This window comes from Hyla sarda, chromosome 1 (genome assembly GCF_029499605.1).
Source record: "Hyla sarda isolate aHylSar1 chromosome 1, aHylSar1.hap1, whole genome shotgun sequence".
NCBI lineage: Eukaryota > Metazoa > Chordata > Amphibia > Anura > Hylidae > Hyla > Hyla sarda.
In genome coordinates this window covers 16,232,552-16,244,948 of record NC_079189.1, presented here as the reverse complement: position 1 = coordinate 16,244,948, position 12,397 = coordinate 16,232,552, and the positions used below count along the sequence as shown (strand labels likewise).

The window sequence follows — 12,397 nt, the reverse complement described above, 5'->3', positions numbered from 1 at the left end:
TGCGCCGGGAGCTTGTGACGTCATTGCCCTGCCCCCTCATGATGTCACACCACGCCCCCTCAATGCAAGTCTATGGGAGGGGGCGTGACGACTGTCACGCCCCCTCCCATAGACTTGCATTGAGGGGGCGTGGTGTGACATCATGAGGTGGCCGGGCTATGATGTCACGAGCTCATGGCGCCGGCTCCAGCGTTCGGAACTGAGCAGCGGAGTACCCCTTTAAAGCTCTGATCACGTCACAGAACCGCTATATATCCAAGGTATTCATCAGAAGTATAGCCTGATGGAAGCCTCGGACATATGCCAATGTATATTCATATAGTGGCATACACTGCCATGTTACCAGAACTTATACCTTTGCAACCAAGTGAAAAAGACACTTCTAGTGCCATTCTAGTGAACAGGGTCCTATGTCTACATTCGGTATGTGCACTTATGCCAAACATGTTCACAAAATGTCATATCAGCAAAGCCTAAAAAATCCCTCACCGACCGGCATTTCATTGTCTAGACTTAGCCTACATCTTATCCACTTGGTCTTCTCCGCGATCTTCTATAGCGGGCTCTGGCTTTATGGGCAGACGCTTCCATTTTCCAAATATTTTTCCCTCCATTCAGGATGCTAATGACCAACTTAAAGCCTTTTTTATTTTATTTTAATGGACACTGTAATATCAACGGGGCTGAGTTTGACTTCCATTCTGGTTCTTTTCTTACGCCTGGTCCTGATTCATGTAGGTAAATCCAACTATAAGCTGAGAAGATACAAAGAGGAAACCAGGTACTCGATGGATTTGCTGAAAGGCTTCTAGTAAAGCTGTGACTGAAAATAATCTGTCCGGGTCTCTTTTCCATGGTTTTGCTCCATTGTTTAAGGTCCATTTTTAACATCTCTGGGAATCCATCAAAAATCTTGTGCCCAGATCATCTCTTGTCTTTTCTTACAGAGGGGATGTCATGGTTTCCGCACACTTTCATTTGTGTTTTCCTGTAAACAGAGGATTATTCCTCCCCCCCCATACACTAGAATTTCCCCAGGAAGATACAAGGTGCTGACAGGTCGCAGTCCATACCTGTAATCGTCTTTGTGGAGCTCATGTGTCCCCTCTGGCTATTTAGAATTATACTGAGTGGACATTCACAAAAAAAAAACTATTTATGTGTCTCAGGGGTTCCTAAATCACAAAACCGGAACTAAACTGGGGATAGCAAAGCGGATGAATTCACAGAAGAGAAGGTTCATGTCTCACAAAAGAATAGTACAAGGAAGAAAACTGCAGGTGTCTGGGGCAACACCATGAAATGTACTGGTTATGGAATATACTGTATGGCATAGATGGATAAGATGGTATATAGAATATATATGGAGAGAGAGAAAGGAAGAGAGAAGAGAGGAGAAAGAGCAGATAAAGTTGAGAGAGAGAGAGAGAAGGGATGGGAGAAGAGCAGAAGAGAGACAATGAGAAGGAGAAAGAAGGAGATGTAGAGAGAGGGAGAGAATGGGAAGAGAGAGAGAGAAGAGGAGGAGAAGTGAGACAGAGAAAGGAGAAGAGGGAGAAGAGAGAGAAGAAGAAGACAAAAGGGAGAAGAGAGAGAATAGGATGAGAAGAGACAGAGAAGAGAGAGAAGAGGAGAAGAGGGAGAAGAGAGAGAGAAGAAGAGGAGAAAAGGGAGAAGAGAGAGAATAGGATGAGAAGAGACAGAGAGGAGGAGAAGAGGAGGAGAAGAGAAGGAGAAGAGAGAGAAAGAGAGAGAAAGAGAGAGAAAGAGAGAGAAAGAGAGAGAAAGAAATGAGAAGAGAAGAGGAAGAAGAGAGAAGAGGAGAAAGAAGATAGAGAAGAAGAGGAGAAGAGGGAGAAGAGAGAAAAGAAGAGGACAAGAGGGAGAAGAAAGAGAATAGGAGGAGAAGAGAGAAGAGGAGAAGAGAGAGAAGAGGAGGAGAAGATGGAGAAGAGAGAGAGAGAGAGAAGAGGAGAAAGAGGGAGACGAGGAGAAGAGAGAGAGAGAAAGAGAAAGATGAGAAGAGGGAGATGAGAGAGAGAAGAAGAGGAGAAAAGGGAGAAGAGAGAGAATAGGATGAGAAGAGTCAGAGAAGAGGAGGAGAAGAGAGAGAGAGAAGAAGAGGAGAAAAGGGGGAAGAGAGAAGAAGAGGAGAAAAGGGAGAAGAGAGAGAATAGGATGAGAAGAGAGAGAGGGAGGAGAAGAGGGAGAAGAGAGAGAGAGAGAAAGAGAGAAAAAGAAATGAGCAGAGAAGAGGGAGAAGAGAGAGAATAGGATGAGAAGAGGAGCAGAGAGAGAAGAGGGAAAAGAGAGAGAGAGAAGATGAAAGAGAGGGAGATGAGGAGAAGAGAGAGAGAAAGAGAGGGGGAAAGAGATGAGAAGAGAAGAAGGAGATTAGAGAAGAGAAAGAAGAGAGAGAAGAAGAGGAGAAGAGGGAGAAGAGAGAGAGAAGAGGAGAAGAGAGAGAATAGGATGAGAAGAGGAGAAAAGAGAGAGAGAGAAGAGGAGAAGAAGAGGGAGAAGAGAGAGAGAAGAAGAGAGAGAATAGGATGAGAAGAGGAGAAGAAGAAGGAGAATGAGGAGAAGAGAGAGAAGAGGAGGAGAAGAGAGAGAGAAGAGGAGGAGGAGAAGAGAGAAGAGAGAGAGAGAGAAGAGGAAGAGAAGAGGAGGAGAAGAGGGAGAAGAGAGAGAGAAGAGGAGGAGAAGTAGGAGGGAGAGGAGAAAGAAGAGGAGAGAGAAGAAAGAAAAAGGGAAGAAAGGGAACAGATAAGTAGTAAGATAGAAACAGACAGAGCTAGAGAAGGGGTTTTGTAGGTGTAACAGTTCATTAGATTACGGCTTTGAGCCCTACAGTTCCCATAGTTATAGATCAGTGTCATCACCTGTGTCCTCAGTGAGAACGGAAATTGCCCCAGGACAGATTACAGCAATTACATGGAAACTTAGGGAAAGTTCTCTATGAGGGGCTGTAGCTGATGTCTGCTGGTTCCCAACTATGGGATACGGAATCGGAAAGTAGAAGCAAACCAGTTGCTCAATGATGGTAATGTATGAAGCCTTCATTGACTGTAAACAAGGCCCTGAGGCACATGGGGGGGGGGGGGGGGGAGTCCGGGGAGCTCTCTGGGTTTGGTATTAAATGCCCAAAAGTAACAATAAAACTATAATTTAGTGAACTTTAAAAACTATGAACAACAGAGACAAATGATAGGCAAAATTTCCATTCTCTCTCCATTTCCATTAAAACAGAAGGGGCCTTAAGTAGGGACACTTGATAAACAAATATAATTAAGTCAATTATTTTTGCCCTTTCAAACTTGAAGAAACATGTATAAAACCCCCGGTAACATGGCGCTGAGTCACACATCTGACGGTGTGGTGAATTTTGTTTTTCTCTCTGCCAGCCTGGAGAATGCAGTGATTTCACAAGAGGACGGGGCTTTTTTTTTTTTTTGGTCAAGAAAGAAAAATTATTTCATTTTTGATACTGGGGGGAACCAAGTGGAGCAAGGTGCACAGGGTGTAGGGAGAGTTTTCTATTATAGGGGGTCAAGAGACAGACATAGAGAAGAAAATCAATGGGCGAGATCAAGAAGGAGCCTAGATGCCCGCCATATTGGGCAACAGATCCTGGCACTGGGGGTCCAGGGTAACTTCCCCAACCATTTGGTACAACAGATGTAGTTCCAGTACCCATCTGGCACTTGATTGTAACACAAAAAAGTCTTCCTTGTGTACTAACATTAAGATGACTATGGGTGACTGTAACTCAAAGATTTTCCAATTTAGACATGTGACAATCTAGAGAACAGGGGTGTCCAGACCCCATTATATTAGATGAACTACCACCTATCAGATCCACATATCTACAATGGAGAAATTCCAATCCTCTTCTCCATTGATCCTGAAGGAAATGAAGTGCAAAAAATTGTCATTGGGTCGGGTTATTTGGCATGTCTAAAGAACATAACATGGGTGACCACAGTGGGAGTGTTGAGGGGACGTAAGGGTAAACAATAGGAGGGCGTTTCAGCGGAAAAGGTGAATTTGTCACTGGATAAAGGGTTAAGGGTGGGGAAGCTGGTCGAGTTTAACCCTTTTGTTATGCACCTACAGACTGGACCCAACCACTGTGCTCCTTCGGATGCATTAATATAGAAAGGAGAAAAACAACAACAAGAGGTGCGCCCCTAGTGAGGACCGTTTAACGGGTGTATCCGAAGAGAGACCAAGATGGGTTCTTACCCTTGGGTGTTGCGCCCACCTACGGTAGCGTCTAGAGAGAGGAATGGCTGGACCGCTGCCAAGAAGAACTTCCCGGGGTGACATCAGTCTATCCAGTGGAATTGTAATATGGAAATTTTGGGAAATGAGTTCCTCTGTATGAAGGCGCTGGTCCCCAAATATTTTAATAGGGTTTTATTTACAACGTGTTTCTATCCCGGACAGGGATCTTCATCAGGCATTATGCCTGATGAAGATCACTGTCTGGGATCGAAATGCGTTGTAAATAAAACCCTAGTAAATTATTTGGGGACCAGCGCCTTCATTCAGAGGAACTTATTTCCAAAAATGTCCATATTGCCTTTGGATGCTTTAGCAGTCCTATAATTCATGACTTGGATATATGGATATACAGGGGCACTGTCTTGGTGGGTGTTCCATCTCACATATAATCACTGATGCCATCTTCTGCCATTGATGGGAATGATTTTCTGTATGAGCTTAAGCATCTACCATTTTCGAGCTGGTAGTGATGGGGGGGGGGGGGGATGTACAAACTTATGTCCCATCAATAAGAAATATATGAACCTTTACCAGATCCCCTGCCATATTAGGAGGAGAACACACCTCCCAAATGGCCCATCCTGATTGGCTGCTACCTGTTGGAGTGTCTTCAGGTTGTTTCCTGTCCACCATACAAGGGTTTCCTGTTTTGCTTTAACCCCAGGGATCAATAAAATTTTTAGAGAAGGTCAGACCCCAGGGTACCTTGTACCTTGAGCTGTCGCTGGAGAGAAGGGTGGAATCCTGCTCCAGATCAAACAAAAGGTGGAGACCTACAAATATGTGACATGAAATTCTTTCTATAACTGGTTACACCCAGAATAGAAATGCGCATCCCTCCTGTCTGGTGCCATACATCAAGCTGACATGTTTTCTTCTCTTCAAAATCCTAGGTGGAATCCAGACAAAATAATGGAGGCTTCATTCATTTGCCGCGTGTATCACTGTATTGTATGTGACGTGACACGACCGCATTATCCGACCATTGTCCTAAGGGATTATTCTTCTGGGAAAGATAGAACCAGGTCCCATGGCGAAGCGTCAGAATTGTCCATGAACATAGGTGGCGTCTAATCCTTCCATTCTAGAATAAAACATAGGTTGCGTGTTTAACGTGTAGTTGTCAAAGGGATCTCATGAAACATCAAGAGAAATGTGATGACTGTGCATGGGAGGGTTTGCCATTCATACATAAGTGATGGAAGAAGGAGAATAAAGGGTGTAAGCTGCGACTTAAAGCGGCCATAGACATAAGATGAATGGCAGCCGGACCCATTGATATTGGCAGGAATGGAATAACCTGAAAAAAGAAATTACATCAACTCTTAAAACACTGCGGTCTGCACTACTAGCGGGTGAAGTTGAGCAATTTCAGGGGGGGGGGCCTAAACTATATGGAGGCACACAGGGGGGACCTAATACTATCTGGGGGCACAGAAGGGGCATTATACTATATGGGGTCACAGAAGGGGCCTAATACTATATGGGGTAACAAAAGGGGCCTAATACTTTATGGGGGCGGCACCAAATACTATATGGGGGCACAGAAGGGGCCTTATACTATCTGGGAGCACAGAAGGGGCCTTATTCTATATGGGGGAACAGAAGGGGCCTTATATTATATAGGGGCACAGAAGGGGCCTTATTCTATATGGGGGCACAGAAGGGGCCTTATACTATATAGGGGCACAGAAGGGGCCTTATACTATATGGGGGCATCAAACACTATATGGGGTCACAGAAGGGGCCTAATACTATATGGGGGCGGCACCAAATACTATATGGGGTAACAAAAGGGGCCTAATACTATATGGGGGTGGCACCAAATACTATATGGGGGCACAGAAGGGGCCTTATACTATCTGGGAGCACAGAAGGGGCCTTATTCTATATGGGGGAACAGAAGGGGCCTTATATTATATAGGGGCACAGAAGGGGCCTTATACTATATGGGGGCACCAAATACTATATGGGGTAACAAAAGGGGCCTAATACTATATGGGGGCGGCACCAAATACTATATGGGGACACAGAAGGGGCCTTATACTATCTGGGAGCACAGAAGGGGCCTTATACTATATGGGGGCACAGAAGGGGCCTTATACTATATGGGGGCACCAAATACTATATGGGGTCACAGAAGGGGCCTAATACTATATGGGGAGGCACCAAATACTATATGGGGTAACAAAAGGGCCTAAAACTATATGGGGGTGGCACCAAATACTATATAGGGGCACAGAAGGGACCTTATACTCTCTGGGAGCACAGAAGGGGCCTTATACTATATGGGGGCACAGAAGGGGCCTTATACTATATGGGGGCACAGAAGGGGCCTTATACTATATGGGGGCACAGAAGGGGCCTTATACTATATGGGGGCACAGAAGGGGCCTTATACTATATGGGGGCACCAAATACTATATGGGGTCACAGAAGGGGCCTAATACTCTCTGGGAGCACAGAAGGGGCCTTATACTATATGGGGGCACAGAAGGGGCCTTATACTATATGGGGGCACAGAAGGGGCCTTATACTATATGGGGGCACAGAAGGGGCCTTATACTATATGGGGGCACAGAAGGGGCCTTATACTATATGGGGGCACCAAATACTATATGGGGTCACAGAAGGGGCCTAATACTATATGGGAGCAGCACCAAATACTATATGGGAGCACAGAAGGGGCCTTATACTATATGGGAGCACAGAAGGGGCCTTATACTATATGGGAGCACAGAAGGGGCCAGCGGCAGGACCACTGCGATCAGACATCTTATCCCCTATCCTTTGGATAGGGGATAAGATGTCTAGGGACAGGGTACCCCTTTAAACATCTTGGGGGCACACGGGGGCCTAATACTATCTGGGGGCAGAGAAGGAGCCTAATACTATAGCATAGAATAGACTACATTAAAATAATCAATGTTTATTAAAAACATACACCTACCTACTTGACTACCTATCTGTGATCTACAATAGTGACACACTTTTTGGCTTTTGTTGCAGTGCAAACTATTCAGCAGGAAGTGATTGTCTTCAACCCGTCTTTTCCCACTGTAGTAGAGTCCATGATGGATCCCTGTTCAGAGGAAAATGGAATATGGTGAGGCTTCATGCTGCCCGATCCTTCTGAATAATGCACGGTTATCAGCATTAATAGTCAACTAGATTATATACAGTTAAACATAGCTCAGTGCTATCAAACATCCGATGCACCCAAGATCCACCATACTTAAAGGGGTACTCCGGTGGAAAACTTTTTTTTTTTTTTTTATGAAAATGAACTGGTGCCAGAAAGTTAAACAGATTTGTAAATGACTTCTATTAAAAAAATCTTTACCCTTCCAGTACTTATTAGCAGCGGTATGCTACAGCCGAAATCAATTATTTTTCAATTTCTTTTTTTCTCTCTGCTGACACCTCTGTCCGTGTCAGGAACTGTCCAGGGCATCATAGGTTTGCCATGGGGATTTTCTCCTGCTCTGGACAGTTCCTGATACGGGCATCAGGTGTCAGCAGAGAGCACTGTGGACAAGACAAAAAGAGAAATTCAAAAAGAAAAGAATTTCCTCTGTATCATACAGCTGCTAATAAGAACTGGAAGGGTAAAGATTTTTTTTAATAGAGGTAATTTACAAATCTGTTGATTGATTTTTTTTTTCCCCCCCACCGGAGTACCCCTTTAATTGAGGCACCAGTCTAAGGTGTCCATCTAAGGTGTCCCTACTATATATGGTTACCACCAACATAGATAAGTGCCACCTAAGCAAATACACATGGTACTGACACGTTTGCCCTATATATATATATATATATATATATATATATATATATATATATATAGATAGATAGATAGATAGATAGATAGATAGAAAACGAAAGGCAACCGCACTCCCATATGTTGCAAAAAAGGGGGTCTTTATTCACACAAACGTGAAGGTGGCGACGTTTCGGCTAGCTCACCTAGCCATTATCAAGCAATACAATGTGCAAACTGGTGGGTATATATGGCCGCGCAGGGCCAATCAATTAGTGACGTCATATTACAAAATGCATTCAAAACAGTACATCAAACATAATAAACAATGATCAAAGTGCAATAAGTGTATCAATAAGGCCTCCCATATCGTGACGCTAACGTGTCCAATAGTTAAAAACTATATAAAACAATGTACGTTATAAAAAACAAGTGCATGTGTCCATGTGCAGGTGCGCATTCTTGATTGCCTGGGCGCGGGCACGGGCACTCACCAGAACGATCCAGGAGACAGCATGTAAACAAAAGCCATGTGTTATGGCGACAGGACGCCGATCCTGTCAGTGTTCGTTCTGGAGGCGGAGATGACGTCGCGGCTAAAACATCCGCTGGTTGTTGCTAGGTTGCGTGTAAGCTTCTGCCTGCGCAGGCGCCTTGAAGCTATTGGTTCCACCGCAGCCATCTTTATGTAGGGAAACAGATCACGGCAGTCTCCACCTGTTCTTCTAGCCCATAGGTCAAAACGGGGTTGCTGCGAGTCTCGCTGTCCGCCCCGTTAACCTGTCCCTGTCTGCCTCTGGTCCCACCAGCGTTGGCGGTTGCCCTAGGCAACAAGTGGCACAGAACAGGATCCTGGAGAAGTGAACATATTTCTTATTATAATGTGGCACAAATGTAGATTAGCGTGTAGTTGCAGCCGTCCATCCCCTTCCAGGGAAACATTTTTTTTGGTTACATGTCTGTCGCCATTTCCGCTACCGGTGTTGCCCGTGTCCTCCAGCCTACAACAAACAAATAAAAAGGAGATATTAAAATCATGTTCACACAAGAGAGATTTTCATCATAACACCGAATCGATGTAACAGGATTCATGCATTGCATATATCATGGGTGATTTTGAAATCCACATTCAGCCCATTTGGCTTTAACGAATTAAGTTCATATATCCACCAGAGCTCTCTTTTTTTAAGAATAGCAATTCTATTACCTCCCCTCTTGGGTCTGGGGATGTGGTCTACCAACATAAACCTTAGTTCCTTCTCGGAGTGTCCTGCTTCAAAGAAATGTTTAGGTACTGGTAAGTCTGTGCGTCCTTTGCGTATTGTGTATCTATGTTGATTAATCCTCATTTTTGCATCCAGAGCAGTTTCCCCTACATACAAAAGATGACAGGGGCACCAGAGAACATATATCACATGATCCATTGTGCATGTCACATAATATTTCAATTTACATATCTTTCCCGTCTCAGGATGTACAAACTCATTACCCTTCTGCATATATGAGCAGTTGATGCAAGATTTACTGGCCCCAGAAAAATAGGTTTGTTGAGATTTCACCAGAGCTATGTCACTCTTGACAAGTTTATCCTTAAGATTGCACCCCCTTCTATATGACATCAGGGGTGGGTTCTCAAACTCAGAGATGCAGTCATGCCCATCCCTTAGAATATGCCAATGCTTCCTCAATATATTCGTTATTCTTTGTGATGCTTCAGAGTATGTGGAGACAAAAGCCACTCTATCACCTGACCCAGGTTTTCGGTCCCTGAGTAGCTCATGTCTCCTCATGCTCGTTACCTTAGTCCTGCAGTCCCTTACCAAGTACTCTGGGTAACCTCTCCTGATGAAATTTTGTGTCATCGTGTCAAGTGCCCGATTTATATGTTGATCGTCACTAATGATGCGTTTGGCTCTCGTCATCTGACTAGTTGGGAGGGAGCGGATCATGTTTCTAGGGTGATTGCTGTCAAACCTTAATGTTGAGTTGCAGTCAGTTGGTTTTACAAAAATATCGGTATGTAGTTCATGTCCTGTAATAGTCACATTAGTGTCCAGAAAATTAACCGTAGTGGAGGAAAAAGTCAGGGTAAATTTTATGCTCTCAATCATATTATTTAAGAAGTCATGAAATGCGTGCAGTTCTGTAGCTGTCCCGGTCCATATTAAGAAAACATCGTCTATGTAACGCCACCACCTCAGCACATGGCTGAAGTGGTGGCATCCATAGACAATGTTTTCCTCAATGTGTGCCATATAGATGTTGGCGTAGGTTGGCGCCACATTGGTCCCCATGGCCGTGCCCATGCATTGTACATAGTGTACATCATTAAACATGAAATGATTCTTTGTTAACACTATCTCTAGAAGTTTTGTGAGAAAGGTCCTCCTCTCCAGTGAAAAATCACTGGAGATAGTGGCCGCCACAGCCTGTACACCCCCCATCATGTGGTATGGAGGTGTACAGGCTGACAACATCGAATGAGGCCAAAATGGCCCCCTCCGGGACCTGTACCTCATTCAATTTATTCAGAAAATCACCAGTGTCCCTGATATATGACTTGGCTGCAGAGGCAGAAGGTCTAAGGACACTATCGAGGAATATAGAGATATGGTTTGTCACTGACCCCCTCCCAGAAACAATTGGTCGCCCTGGGGGGGGGTCAGTCAATGTTTTATGGATCTTAGGTAATACATAAAGCATTAGTGTAACCGGATGCGGAATAATCAAATAATTGTATATGGCTTCATCGATAAGTCCCTGTTCCCTTGCCTCTGACAGTACCTTTTTAATATGTGATTGTATTTCCCACTTGGGGTCACATGAAAGTTCACAGTAAGTATCTGTATCTCCAAGCTGTCGCATGACCTCCTTGATATATTTGGATCGATCCATGACCACAACCGCCCCTCCTTTGTCGGCAGGTTTCACCACCAGGCTGTGGTCATGGAACAATCCGTTTAGAGCCCTGATCTCCTCTTGTGTCATGTTAGGGTGAGATAAGGAGGTCATGGTAGTCTTGACCTTCTCTATGTCTTTTTTAACAAGTGTAGCAAATGTGTCTATGATAGGTGTAACTACATTAGGTTGAAAATCGCTAGTAGTTTTAATACCGCTATTAGCTAACGTAAAGCAATCAATTCTATCTGGCACATTAGAATCAGCAATGTCATCCCTCTTATCTCCAGTCCTATTAGAAAACCAAACTTTAAGCTTCAGCTTCCTAATGAACTGGACAAGATCAAGTTCGAGTTGAAACCAATTGACTCCCATGTTTGGGCAAAAATTCAGTCCCTTGCTTAACAATTTAGACTGTACAGGATTTAATGAATATGAAGATATATTTACCACTATTGTCTCTGTGTCTGTATATATATTCAGGTGCATCAGGGAAACTAAAGACAAGGGGTGACACAAGTTTATGAGGTTATGATACTTGCCTCCCAGCAATGTTGGGGTGGGGGGGGGGGAGGGGGGCGATAAGGGGAAAAAAATAAGAAAAATACCAATCATTGACCGTAAAGGTTATGAGTACCTGTGACTGAGAATGAAGCCCCGAGACACTGGTGCACAAGAAGGAATGTCTGAGGAGGTCACTGGTTTTGGTATTTGATGCCCCAAGTCAGAAGGCGAGATATGACTTTGTGAACTCTCAAAACTATGTACAAAAAAAAAAGGTACAACATCACGTGCGGAGGTCGACTTATGGCCTTCATGGAGAATTTGTAGAGAACCAACCTGGACACTCATGCACCATCACCTGAGACAGGTAAGACGCTCGAAAAGATAAGACAGGTGGACATCTATGACTGGGAACCCCAATGGAGGGCCTTGGACTCTAAAGTCATTCAGAGGCTTCTCTCTTCTCTGTAGGGTCAATGGAGTATCATCTGGTGTGTCTCATGCGAAGAGTTAAAGGGGTACTCTGCCCCTAGACATCATATCCCCTATCCAAAGTATAGGGGATAAGATGTCCGATCTCGGCTGCGGCACCCCCAGACATCCGGCACCGTGCCGGATGACTGGTGATGCGGGCCGGAGGCTCGTGACGTCACAGCCACGCACCCTCAATGCAAGTCTATGGGAGGGGGCGTGACGGACATCACGCCCCCTCCCATAGACTTGCATTGAGGGGGCGGGGCCGTGACATCACGAGCGGGGTGCGGCCGTGACATCACGAGCCTCCGGCGCTGCACCCATTGCTCTAAACGAACGCTGGTGTAGCAGGGAGATGGCTGGGGTCCCAGTGGTGGGACCCCCCGCGATCAGACATCTTATGTCCTATCCTTTAGGTAGGGGATAAGCTGTCTAGGGGCGGAGTACCCCTTTAGAGAGAAAATACCTTCAAAA

General features: G+C 44.8%; 1 long non-coding RNA gene across 1 annotated transcript; it reads right to left on the bottom strand.

The window, feature by feature from the left end:
• Positions 1-5,225: 5,225 nt before the first annotated feature.
• LOC130300254 (uncharacterized) lies at positions 5,226-9,039 on the bottom strand. Its single transcript, XR_008851241.1, has 3 exons — positions 8,542-9,039; positions 7,238-7,369; positions 5,226-5,371 (listed from the first exon to the last, which is right to left on the bottom strand). It is a non-coding gene; the product is annotated as an uncharacterized LOC130300254 (long non-coding RNA).
• Positions 9,040-12,397: the final 3,358 nt, after the last annotated feature.